Source organism: Chenopodium album, chromosome 3 (genome assembly GCF_948465745.1).
Source record: "Chenopodium album chromosome 3, dcCheAlbu1.1, whole genome shotgun sequence".
In the NCBI taxonomy this organism is placed as follows: Eukaryota; Viridiplantae; Streptophyta; class Magnoliopsida; order Caryophyllales; family Amaranthaceae; genus Chenopodium; species Chenopodium album.
In genome coordinates this window covers 65,622,919-65,633,558 of record NC_137836.1, presented here as the reverse complement: position 1 = coordinate 65,633,558, position 10,640 = coordinate 65,622,919, and the positions used below count along the sequence as shown (strand labels likewise).

General features: G+C 36.1%; 2 long non-coding RNA genes across 2 annotated transcripts; both read left to right on the top strand.

Moving 5' to 3' along the window:
* Positions 1–3,304: 3,304 nt before the first annotated feature.
* LOC145614870 (uncharacterized) lies at positions 3,305–4,732 on the top strand. The gene is made up of 3 exons (XR_014107177.1): positions 3,305–3,625; positions 4,392–4,438; positions 4,525–4,732. It is a non-coding gene; the product is annotated as an uncharacterized LOC145614870 (long non-coding RNA).
* Positions 4,733–4,736: 4 nt separating this feature from the next.
* Positions 4,737–8,230, top strand: LOC145614875 (uncharacterized). Its single transcript, XR_014107178.1, has 5 exons — positions 4,737–4,793; positions 5,049–5,163; positions 5,264–5,308; positions 6,272–6,345; positions 8,048–8,230. It is a non-coding gene; the product is annotated as an uncharacterized LOC145614875 (long non-coding RNA).
* Positions 8,231–10,640: the final 2,410 nt, after the last annotated feature.

Genomic DNA, 10,640 nt, shown 5'->3' with positions numbered 1-10,640 from the left:
CAAAAAGAGTCAAGCTATTATTCAATTGAGATCAGATTTACACAAACTTACAATGGCTTTCTTTTGAGTCTTCATTCTAACGAACTCTTCCCAGTCATCTTTTGACACGGTCGGCCATTTTTGCCATGGGAGAAGGTCATCCTCATCAGCTTTCTTCTTATTTGATTTCTTCTTCTTCTTGTAGATCCACCCATTAGTCAAGTTGGTCTTAAAGCCTCTGAATCTTTCTGCTAATAAAGATTCAAACACCCTTCTATTCTCGGGATCATTAAGAATAGAAAACAGCCTCTGCAAGCACAAATTAAAACCGATTATTAGTTTCTATTTAGTAACAACCATAAGGTTAAGGTTTCTTAAATTGTCTAAATGTGCTAAAAACACACTTACCCCTGTATCATCCCAAAATGTTTGAATCAAACCCGGAGGTACTTCCCGCATTACAAGTGTAATGGGGATTTTCCGCGCACACATGCAAACCTGATTAGCATATTGTCGACGCCATTTGGGCCCGGGTTGGCCGTTGTTCTCATACTCCAAGACCATGGGACCGTCCGGTTTATTAAAACTTCTCGTCGGACCCCTTCCCTTTCTTTGAGCCAGTGCCTTTACCCCCCCTCCACCACCTGTGTTTTTTTTTATCTTGTCCTTGGCCATGAGTTTCAGGAGTCGGGTTCTCACCAACAATCTCATGTGCTGTATTTTCAATAGGCGGTGCACGTTCAGCTGAAATTTTAAATTCTTCAAGCCTACGCTCGAACTCATCTTGAGCCTGATCCTCTGGCTCACCCAAGTCATCCTCCTTATTTACATCATAAGGCTCATCATCGTCCTCGTCCTCATCCTTGAACTCGTCCTCATACTCATCATCGTCAATGTCTTCTACACAATGAGGGTCATGATCGTCCGCCATGAGATATAAGCACCTGTCAAAGCAATCATAAAACAATATTAGTGTATAGTAAAGTATGAGTGCAAATGAGTACACTTATGCAATTTCAAACTACAAACATGTTAAATATAATGAATATAGGTTGTTAAAATGAATAAATGTTAGTTCATATACAAAACAAAGGAGTTGGGTTAAGTAGAAGCTATTTAAGGCATTTTCACCTACTTATGGTCCTATAACCTTGTATATTCATGATAATGAGTACACTTAGGCAATTTCAAACTACAAACATGTTAAATATAATGAATATAGGTTGTTAGAATGAATAAATGTTAGTTCATACACAAAACAAAGGAGTTGGGTTAAGTAGAAGATATTTAAGCCATTTTCACCTATTTATGGTCCTATAACCTTGTATATGCATGATAATGAGTACACTTAGGCAATTTCAAACTACAAACATGCTAAATATAATGAATATAGGTTGTTAGAATGAATAAATGTTAGTTCATACACAAAACAAAGGAATTGGGTTAAGTAGAAGCTATTTAAGCCATTTTTTACCTACTTATGGTCCTATAACCTTGTATATGCATGTTAATGAGTACACTTAGGAAATTTCAAACTACAAACATGTTAGTTTATTGTCATTTTTGCCTACTGATGCTCCTATATACATGATAACTAAACTATATTTGCAATGAAACCATTACTAACTTTTAATCAAACTACCTAAATCTGAAATTCCTTCGTTGTGGTCTGATCGCATATAACCTGCTTCGTTGTCTATGTCATTTAGTACAATAGGTCTAGGAACAGTGAAAGGTGCTGTATCATCAAACGCATCATATTCTTCCTCATCCTCAACATCTCCAATGCCTAGGATTCTTCTTTTGCCAGCTAGCACTATACACCATTTTGAATCCACTAGGTCAGTTACGTAGAACACTTGCTTAGCTTGAGATGCAAGGATAAATGGTTCCGCACTATCATTCAAGTGGCCAAGATCTAAAAGAGTAAAGTCCTCATATTTGACGTTACGCCTGATATTATCAACCCACTACACTTGAAAAGAGCAACCGTGAACTCACAATAATCAAGCTCCCATATTTCTTGAATTCGACCATATTATGACAACTCTGCATCAACAGGTGATTTATCCTTAGAACTTGCAAACTCCCTTGACGATGTCACAAGCGTTACACCACTGTTTTGGGTGGAGGAAGATTTCAAATCACAACCCTCGGTCCAAAAAGTGTACCCATTGATGTCATATCCCTCAAATGAACGAACATCATCCCTAGGACCGTACACAAGCCACCGTACTATGTCGGTCACATTAGTATCATCCAATCCACTCATTACTCGATCACGAAACCAATTAAAAAACCTCTTATTATGCAACTACATAAGTTCCCTTTCACCTTTTGATGGAAATTCATCACGCAAACTAGCCATGTGCTCGTCTAAATATTGGTGCACATCTAAAACATGGTGCAACACATAAAGGTATGCTTGTAAGAACTGATCTCGGTCTGGTGACATTTGTTTCGACCCAATTGTGCCATGACCATCAAGTCTACCTTCATGTCGAGAAGTAGGAAGACCAATAGGTTGATCAAGGGCTATGTAGTCCACCACAAAGTTACCTATCTCCTCACCCACAGTCCCTTGCATCATACTTCCTTTAGGGTGAGCCCGATTCCGTACTTTATCTTGTAATTTACCCATGTCTCTTTCAAAAGGGTAGCACCACCTCATGAACGCTGGACCGCACAACTTAATCTCACGCACCAAATGAAGAACCAGATGAACCGGTTCAGGCCAAACCGGTGCCATATCTATTGTTCTAAAATCCCTCCCATTACTAGATCGGTTTTGGACACCGGTTTGGCCTCAACCGGTGCCATATGGGGGCTGCCTATTGTTATTTTTCTACTAGTGTTCTTTCTTTGTGTTTTTCGTGTTTTCTTTGGCTCTTTTTCCCTTTGATTCCTCTCCTTTGTTTGTTCTTGTAGGTATCTAGGACACTAGTGGAAAAAAATCTTATTTGTAACAAGATATTCGTATCGGACATATGATTTTCCATTACAATTAAGTCATTCGTAACGGGCAAATTCAATGTTCGTTACAAAAAAGTTGTGAATTGGGCAGGAAAAGGGTTATTCGTAACGGACAAATTGGTGCCCGTTACGAATAAGTGGTTATTCGTAACGGACAGATTGGTGCCCGTTACGAATAAGTTGTTATTTGTAACAGGCATTATTCTGCCCGTTACGATTAACTAACTAATCGTAACCAACAAATATTGCCCGTTACAAATAGAAAAGTCAACAGAATTTTGACCTTGTTATTTGTAACTAACATGGGGTGTCCGTTACGAATAAGGTTTTAAAGTAAGCCCTAAATTTTTAATTTCCCCTTTCTCACTACCCTCTGTCAAAAAATTTCCTCTTTCTCTCTCCAATATTGAAGCAGCTCCCGCGCGCAAGGTCGTCGTCCTCACCTCCCTCAACTCCATTGAAGGAGCTCCAAGCTCAGTTCAATCTTTTGCTCCTCTCATTCTCACTCTTCTCCTCCATTGAAGCGCACTTTGAGTTCTCCATTATTGAAGCGCACTCCGAGTTCTCCATTATTGAAGCGCACTCCGAGTTCTCCATTGAAGGGCTTTTTGAGTTCTCCATTGAAGCGCTGTCTGAGTTCTCCATTGAAGCGCTCATAGTTCTCCATTAAAGCGTACTCTTTCTCTCTCCTCCCCCAATTTCGTAACCCTTGTTTCAGTTTGCTTAATTCCAATTACTTAATTATAGGTTTTATTTTTTTTTTCCCCAAATTAATTGATTGATTTTACTTTTTTCCATTTGTTTTGGGTTTTATTATGTTTTAGTTTAAAAGCCTTTGAATTTTGAGCTAAGTATGAATTAATTGATTGATTTATGAGGGGGGGGGTTATAAACAATATTTGGTACTTTGGTAGATATGAGAGGTTTTCTCAACGCCATTGCTCTGTGAGAATCTGTTGAGACAGGTTTCATCAAATTTGTTTTGAGTGTTACGAGGTTGAAAAAGGATTGAAGAAGATTGCATCTACAAAGTGTGAGCAGCAAGGCGGACAATTACTAGCTTGTGTCTAATGTTTTCCGAAGCTGTCTTGTTGCCATTGTACTTGCAGATTATGGACTTGTGGTCTTCCAATAATCTTAAATGCTTCTGTATTATGCTTCCTGCCGGAATTTTAATAGTTGATCAGCTGATTGATTTTATGCATTTTCTCCTACATTGTCCTTTGGTATTATATTTACTCCCTCCGTTACATTTTACTCGCAACAAAGGGGTATTATTTGTGAGACATAAAATATTCCTTTGTTGCGAGTAATATGTAACGGAGGGAGTATAATTATTCCATGATGTTTCAATGTTTTCTTAGCTTCCTACAGATCCTACCTTTTAATCAGTGTTTTATTCATATCTTTGAGTTGATTTTGGACAAATTTAATGGCAGGTCATGTAAATCACTCTATTTTCTGGAAGAATCTTGCTCCAATTAGTGTAAGTGTCAATACTGAGATATTATTGTTATCTAGTTTGTGTGAAATTAGACAGATGATGTAAATGATATCATGACATTATTGCAGCAAGGAGGTGGTGAGCCTCCAAAAGCTTCACTGGGTTGGGCAATTGATTCAAACTTTGGCTCTCTGGAAGCTCTTATCCAGAAAATGAATGCAGAAGGAGCTGCCTTACAAGGTTCTGGATGGGTGGTAAGTTTCAGTCTTAGAAACCTTTAGTTGACCTTTCTTCTTTTACCCCTTCTTAACTGTGTGATAATCTGAATTCATTGGAGCAATGGCTTGGACTTGACACACAGTCGAAGAAGCTTCTTGTTGAAACCACTCCAAATCAGGTGAATGCCCAGAGGCCCCAGATTGTTTTCTTTAATTAATAGAAGCAAAGCTTGAAATTTCTTGTGTTTCTAACGTGATGTTCTTAGAAGGAAATTCCTTTGTACTCAAATTAAGACAGAGTTATACTGTGATAGTATCCTCTTTCATTTGCATGTTGGCTGTTGGGTTTTCTAGTCTGTATGGTTGTGAATTTGTGATCACATTTTCTTAACTAGTGATGATTTATGAGTGTGTTATCATTTCCGCGTATGTAGGTTTAAAGGAAGTTGTTCAAACAGACAAGGTCCTGCGGCATTGGGACCATATTCTCAAGCCATTAAAGCAAACAACATGCTCTTTGTATCTGGTGTTCTGGGTCTTGTGCCTGAGGTTTGAGTTTCAAATCTGATTATTTCCAGCTAATTTTGTCAGTTTGTGCTCTTGTAATTGTTCTTGCTTACTAATGTAAACAATACCTGTTTCAATGCAGACGGGAAATTTTGTATCAGAAAATGTGGAGGAACAAACTGAGCAGGTAATGAAAATTTTTGCAAACTAACACGGTAACTTAAAGATTTGTTATAGCTCTACTATCAGGAAATCATTCTTTTGTACAAGTATGCTGGGGGTCTAAAAGTCTTGTAATTGTGAAGGACCCGTGATGACTCAATCACTGGATAGTAGATGGACGGAATGATGGATTTATGAGTGTAATTATATATTTATATACATTTAATAAAGGAAGTTTTGCCTTGACGAGCTTGTTAATGCATCTCCTATTTCGCTGCTAACTACTCTACTTGTGCAGCATTCTTTTGGTTAGGATGGGAGACTGGGAGGTGGGGTACTGTTTGCCAAAGAAAAGTTCTTTAAACTATCTTGTGATGATAATATATGCTTAGTAAAGGCATATCTCAATGCTCTACAACGGGTCATTTGCTTATTCCTATTAATCAATATTAGCTAAGACAAATATGATCCTCAATGAGTCAAACTGTCAAAGTGCCCATATTAAATTCGCTTCAGTGGCTGAGTAGTATCAATTTATCAAATGCTTGTCACTTGTCTGCATTGTAAACCCAAATTTTGTTTTTCTGTGCTCAATGAAATGCCTAAAACTGTAGCAAACTGCTGGTTTAAAAATACTGCTTTTGATGTGAATAAGTTGGTCGGCTTTCATTTGCCATGAAGATAAACATGTTCCTTTTACAAACTGTAGTTTGATGTATGCAAGTGAGCTATTTGCAAATTGCCAATTACTGCCAAACATGCATTTAGATTATCATTTTGAATGAACTTTTAGGCATTCTACAATTATTGTAGACCTCTAGTGTTCTTGCTTCCAGCACAGTATCGAGGTAGGGGCAGTATATGGTTCGTGAGTTTGGCATATCTAGACTTTCAACTTTTATTTCACTTAGTTCTTTTTAAAAAAATCTCATATTTTGGGCCCTAAAGTGATAGAGGTGTTAATAATTCAAGTCATCTTACATTTCAGGTTCTCAAAAACATGGGTGAAATTTTGAAAGCTACTGGGGCAAGCTACTCTTCTGTAGTCAAAACAACCATCATGTAAGTGCATTTGCTTCTCAAATTTCCTCCTTGAAACGCGTATTTGTATCCCTTTACTTGGAGTGCAAAGGTGTCTTAGAAGAGGTTAGTAATTTTTTTTTGCAAATTTTGAAACCTTTTTAGCTCTATACGCTCTCAAGAGTAAGATAATGGTCAATTGTTATTGATTTCAATTCATAAAAACCAAAATATAAGGTAATTAAGGATGTTTACTGTTATATTGTGTTAATTTGAACCAATACATGAAAGATAGGAAAGGTAGAAGTCCCTCAGGCAATTTTGAAGCCTTTTTGGCTCTATACGCGCCTAAAAGTGAGTAAATGGTAAATTTTCATTGATTTCAATTCATAGAAATCAAAATATAAGGTAATTAAGGATGTTTAGTATTATATTGTGTTAATTTGAACAAATACTTGAAAGATGGGAAAGGTAGAAGTCCCTTAGACAATTTAGAAGCGTTTTTGGCTCTATATGCTCCCAAGAGTGAGATAGTGGTCAATTTTCATTGATTTCAATTTATAAAAACCAAAATATAAGGTAATTAAGGATGTTATGTGTTTTATTGTGTTAATTTGAACAAATACTTGAAAGATGGGAAAGTTAGAAGTCCCTTAGGCAATTTTGAAGCGTTTTTTGCTCTATACGCTCCCAAAAGTGAGATAATGGTCAATTTTCATTGATTTCAATTCATAGAAACCAAAATATAAGGTAATTAATGATGTTTAGTGTTATATGTGTTAATTCACCAATACATGAGATGGGAAAGGTAGAAGTCCCTTAGGCAATTTTGAAGCCTTTTTGGCTCTATACGCTCCTAAAAGTGAGTAAATGGTCAATTTTCATTGATTTCAATTCATAGAAACCACAATATAAGGTAATTAAGGATGTTATGTGTTATATTGTGTTAATTTGAACAAATACTTGAAAGATGGGAAAGGTAGAAGTCCCTTAGACAATTTTGAAGCGTTTTTGGCTCTATAAGCTCCCAAGAGTGAGATAATGGTCAATTTTCATTGATTTCAATTCATAAAAACCAAAATATAAGGTAATTAAGGATGTTTAGTATTATATTGTGTTAATTTGAACCAATACATGAAAGATGGGAAAGGTAGAAGTCCCTTAGGCAATTTTGAAGCCTTTTTGGCTCTATACGCTCCTAGAAGTGAGTAAATGGTTACTTTTCATTGATTTCAATTCATAGAAACCAAAATATAAGGTAATTAAGGATGTTTAGTATTATATTGTGTTAATTTGAACAAATACTTGAAAGATAGGAAAGGTAGAAATCCCTTAGGCAATTTTGAAGCGTTTTTGGCTCTATACGCTCCCAAGAGTGAGATAAATGTCAATTTTCATTGATTTCAATTCATAGAAACCAAAAAATAAGATAATTAAGGATTTTATGTGTTACATTGTGTTAATTTGAACAAATACTTGAAAGATGGGAAAGATAGAAGTCCTTTAGCACAATTTTGAAGCCTTTTTGGCTCTATACGCTCCCAAAAGTGAGTAAATGTTAACTTTTTATTGATTTCAACTCATAGAAATCAAAATATAAGTCAATTAAGGATTTTATGTGTTTTGTTTCTATATTATGAGTTTTATTTCTATAATTTGGTTCATCACATTTATTCTAATGATTGTTTTTATTATGGATTGTTTTTATTTTGTAACCTCTTTCATAAGTTTTTTTTTTCAATAGGATTTTTGTCCAAGGACCGCCCCGTATGATGTTGACGAGTTGAATGTGGTTCGAGAACAATGGGCGCAATACTTTAGAAGTAAATATTTATTGAATGCATAACTATTAGCTTAGGTAGAACAACGTAATATTTTTAGTGTTGTTGTATATGTTGGATAAATTTATACAAGTTTTTATTTGTAATGTGTTACTACTTCAGTTTTTATATTACGTCGTATTAATTTTTACGAAAGATTGTTCGGTATAATTGCTTATTTACAGGAACAGGTATATTATAACAGGTTTTAATTAATATATATTAATTATATATAAATACATGCTGTCGAAATTAAATAAAATGAAAATTTAATTTAATAATTATTCGTAACGGGCACTTTTGTTGCCCGTTACAAATAAGTGTTAAATTATATACAATAAAACTCTATTCGTAACGGACATTTAAGATGTCAGTTACGAATAATCACTTATTCGTAACAGGCGTTTTAGGTGCCCGTTACGAATAAGGACTTATTCCGATACAAAAAAAATTTATTCGTAACTGACATTTCAGATGTCCGTTACGAATAACCCCTTATTCGTAACTAACATTTAAAATGTCCATTACGAATAATGAGTTATTCGTAACGGACATCTAAAATGTCAGTTACGAATAATTGGTTATTCGTAACGGACATCTGAAATGTCAGTTACGAATAATGAGTTATTCGTAACGGACATTTGAAATGTCCGTTACGAATAACAATGGCCATCCGTAACGACCGCATACGTAACGGACGCTGCCCGTTACGGATGGCCCCTTTTTGCCCGTTACGGATGAGGATTTTTCCACTAGTGGGAGTAGTCTTTGCAAGGGGATCAAGATGAGCTATATTGACTAAGCAAGGAGTAAGCAATCTGCTTGAAGAGGGCTCAAAGAGGGCTTGGAGAGGCCTTAGAGAGGGCATTAATTCTTGCCAGGTTATTGCGGGCGTGGGTCCTGAAGGCCGCGGGCGCGGGCTCGATTGCACCAAATTAGCCAAAATCAACCAGGAACTCTCCGCAGTCTGGCCGCGAGCTCCCCGCGGGCGCGGGTAGATTGGAGAGAGCGCTCCAGATTAGAGAGACCGCGACCCTCTGATTACTCTTTGGGAGTAGGGGATTCGTCGCGCCCTTGTCGCAGGCGCGGGCTAGAAGACCCGCGGGCGCGGGTGTTGCCCAGACAGCCCGCGGAGTTTGTTATGGGTTCCGTATCCATTTCCCCGCGGGCGCAAGATTTCTTAGAGAGGACGCGGGAATCCTGTTTTCCTTCTTTGCCTATAAATACACATGTAATTCCTTTTTAAAAACTAACTTTTAGATAATTTTCATTACCTTAGTTTTAGAGAGATAATTTAGAGAGAAGTTAGAGAGAAGTTCTTGGTTTTGGATTTATTTCAACATTGGATCAATTGTGATTGGATTTCTTCATCTTCAATCATTAATATTAGTGAGAATATCTTCTTTTAGTTCATCTCTTCACTTGTTTGTTTTAGATTCATGTTTGATTGTTTGATTTCCTTGGATTTGAATTTGATATTGTAGTTGATATTGTTTTCTCTTGATTTTTATTAGAATGATGATCAATGCAATTTGTAGTGATTTGTTCTTGAGTTACACCATGATTAGTGAGTAGATTAGTTGCTAGGGAGATTGGGAAGCATGCTTGATTGATAATTTGTGCTAGTTGATGATCATTGATTGATTGAGTTGTTGCAATTAAATTGGTTGACATAGTTTTGCATGTGATTAATTGTATTAGGAGTGATCAACCTATAAGATTAATCTAGATTGCATTGCAATTCTTAATGACATGAACCATCAATTTGAGAATTGTTTTAATTGATTGAGTTTGATTGTGAATTTCCTTGATTAGCCATTCATAGTGACCCCTAGCTTGGCCTCTAGGAGATAGCTCTTGAATTCTTTTGATTGCTACTATTGTTTGTCCTTTACAATGCTTGAATCAATCGAATGAACTATCATTTAGCATGATTATGAACTTGCATGTGGAGCCTACATCCCTAGTGTTTAATTTCTTGAATTACTTGATTAATCTAGCTTTGTTACCATAGTACCAACCATTTTCTCACTACAATCTTCAAAGTAGCATGATTTAGGCTATAGTTAATACCGACTCACTCCTTCGGGTTCGACCCTATACTTGCCTTATACTTGTATTAGGTTTGTTTAGGTTTTTATAAATTGTGTTTGATCTAGGGATAGACAATTGATGACACGTTTATTCCTCTATCACTACTCTAACATCATCATCAAATCAACTAACATCTACAGAAATCAAGAATCAACAATATATGAAGAACAACTACACTAATCAAGCAGCAAACATCAAAATCAATCCAAACAAACATGAATATTAAACAAAGCAATATAATGAGATAGAGTTAAGAATTCTCATTGATAATAGAGAATATCTTCAACACAATTGTCATCATTGAAACTTCAATCTCTCAATCACATTTGAAATTCCTCACTTTCTCTCTCTAAAATCTACTCCTAAACTAACCCTAAAACTAGATAGAGTAGCTCTCAACTAAGCTAAGAATATGATCAAAAA